This window comes from Hordeum vulgare, chromosome 3H (genome assembly GCF_904849725.1).
Source record: "Hordeum vulgare subsp. vulgare chromosome 3H, MorexV3_pseudomolecules_assembly, whole genome shotgun sequence".
Lineage (NCBI taxonomy): Eukaryota > Viridiplantae > Streptophyta > Magnoliopsida > Poales > Poaceae > Hordeum > Hordeum vulgare.
In genome coordinates, this window is record NC_058520.1 from 210,168,442 (window position 1) to 210,171,197 (window position 2,756).

Sequence of the window (2,756 nt, forward strand, 5' to 3'; positions counted from 1 at the left end):
CATGTGGTGGCTTGAGAGGGGTTGGTCGGAATCGAGAGACGTGGATTTACCCAGGTTCGGCCCCTCCGATGGAGGTAAAAGCCTACGTCCGGCTTGTGCCTCATTGAGGAAGATGATGATCTCAATTACAAGGGTGCAGACTCGCCACCTCTAATTTCGTGGGTGTCTAATCTATCTATCTCATGATTTGTCTTGTCTAGACCTAAGTTGTGAATCTTGTCCCTCTTGGGGCGCCTTACCCCTCCTTATATAGGTGGAAGTGGTAGGTTTACACGTAGAGTCCTACTAGGAGTAGGAATAGGACTAGTCTCTCTTGAATCCTAATCCGGGTCTTGTTTCCTTCTTATGGGAGTCTTTCTTCTTGGGCCTTCTGTGTGAGTCGGCCCTCCTGGCCTCTCTATCAGTCGCCTTATGCCAGTGTGCGCGCTGGGCCTTGGGCCTTTATCGTTTGTGTGAGTCGCTTGCCGGGTCATGTATGGCCCGCCAGCCAGGTCACTGCTGATTCGCCGGTGAGTCACCAAGTCTTGGCGGGTCATGCTTCAAGTCGGGTCACACCGTGGGGTATATCCCCAACATTAGCCCCCAGGTTAGGTTGAATTTATTCAAGGTAAGCTCCTGAAATCAGAATAATAAATATGTCAATGGACCAGCTTGCTCCACTAGCTGGCTTGATTTATTGAAGTGGCTCTTTGAACAATCTGGGTTTCTTCGAGACGCCTTCAATCATCTCGTATGTACGTGTCCTCCATGATAAAATACATATGCCACTGAGTCGGCTTCCAATGCTTTGGCTTGATGAAAATTTGGGGAATAAGAAATCCACACAATGTTGAACCAGCTTCTCTTGCTTCGGCGGGTTATGATTGACAATTGCGGGTCATGATTGCTAATGGCGGGTCATGATTATTGGTAGTGCCCCATCAAACAAGTGAACTTCAATTGACTATATCGAATTATTGGGAATGAACAAATCCGTGTGATGTTGAGCCGGTCTTTCAATGCTTCAACTAGATAAAAATATGTTGAACCGGTCTCCAATACTTCACCTCCATGATGTGATGGGTCTCTTCAATTTTTTGCTATATCCATATTACGTGTAGCCCCCAAGGGTCGGGTCATCAGTGTGTGATGGGTCGGGTCTTCAATTTGAACCTCATGATCTGTGAAACAACTTAGTGATGTAGCCCCCAAGGTTCGGGTGTCTTGCCTGCGGCAACCTAGGACTTTAGAAATTATGATCTGAATAGTGTAGCCCCCAAGTGACGGGTCGATTGCTTGCGGCGACTCGGGACTTCCACGTTCTTCTCCTTTGAAAATAAAACATCATATGATGTAGCCCCCAAGGGTCGGGTCATTATGCAATAATGAGCAGGGACTTCCTTGAATCCATATTTGAATAAAGAGCGACCTGTAGCCCCCAGGGCCGGCTTATCTCCTTGAAATAGTTGGGTCTGTTGATGATGTGGTGATTTGAAAAGCTGATTGCATTAGCCCCCAAGTGTCATGGTGCATGCTTGCAGCAACATGGGACTTTCATACTTGGATGTAATCTTGATTTGAATAATGTGGTCCCCAAGTGCCGGGTTGTGTGCCTGCAGCGACTCGGGGCTATTCCTTCCACTGTAGAATAAAATCATATCCACTCTGTGAGCTGATAATGCCTTTGTGATAAAAGAAATCCTTGACTGTGGTTGCAATGTAACCCAGCAAATATATCCTTGAAAAATCCATAAGTGTTGTAGTTTACTACAAAGCACAAGTTGAAGAAATCCAAGGGTCAGTCAATTAGATGACCCGGCATTTATATATGATAGGGCGGCTCTTCGACAATAGACAATTATTCCGAGCTGGCTTAAAAACCCAATCATTTAACACTGGTTATGATAAACCATGACGAAAATCCAGCCAAATTGGCTATTCAAAGATTTATTTGCACCTGCAATAATTTATGCTTTGACCCGGTTTGAAGACCGGCATGATATGTATGTATGATGTATGATGCAATGCAATATGATGCATGTATATGATATGATAAGTATGGCATCAAGCTATTTTAAATAAACCGGCTCAGTGAGTCACGGCGGGTAGGACGAGCTCGTACGACTCTAGTACTACACCAAGAGGCTATTGTAGCTGCCTTAGCTGTGTTTAGACCGGCTGATCAGGCTCGAGTCAAGCTTCAGTGAAGCAGGTTCAGTGAACCAATGGTTTGTCTATTTTCCATGTGTTAGCTCTTGCCGGTACCTTTCATGTTTTAACCAAGGCAAGTTCAGGGTCCAGAAACGGAATAACTCGCCAAGAGTACATGGGACCATGGGGCGATTTGTCCAACACACAGTCCAGTATAACCATTTGTAATGCGTTAATTTTTCGCTAGCCAAGAGGGTATTCAAGATGATCTCAGTGAGAGGAAGCCCCCAAGTGACCTATGATTAGGGAAAAAACCAGACATAGGATTGCAGAAGCGTATACGCTCTTACTGCAAAACGACTTGGGAGCTAGTAGCCCCCAAGTAAGTCGGCTTAATTCTCAGAATCATATAAGGCGCCCATGATTGAACCGTGCAACGTGGAAACTTTGGTCCTCTTTGGTTTACCAGTATCCAGTTTGGTCCTCTTAAGTTGACTCAAGGAGGCGGCTTGAGAGTCTCCATACTTGATTTCGACACAAGCCGGTATAATGCTTGATGGTTGTGCACGTCTATTGGGCGGTTCATACAAGTGAGCATTGTATCGGCAGGTTGATGTAATTCGAGC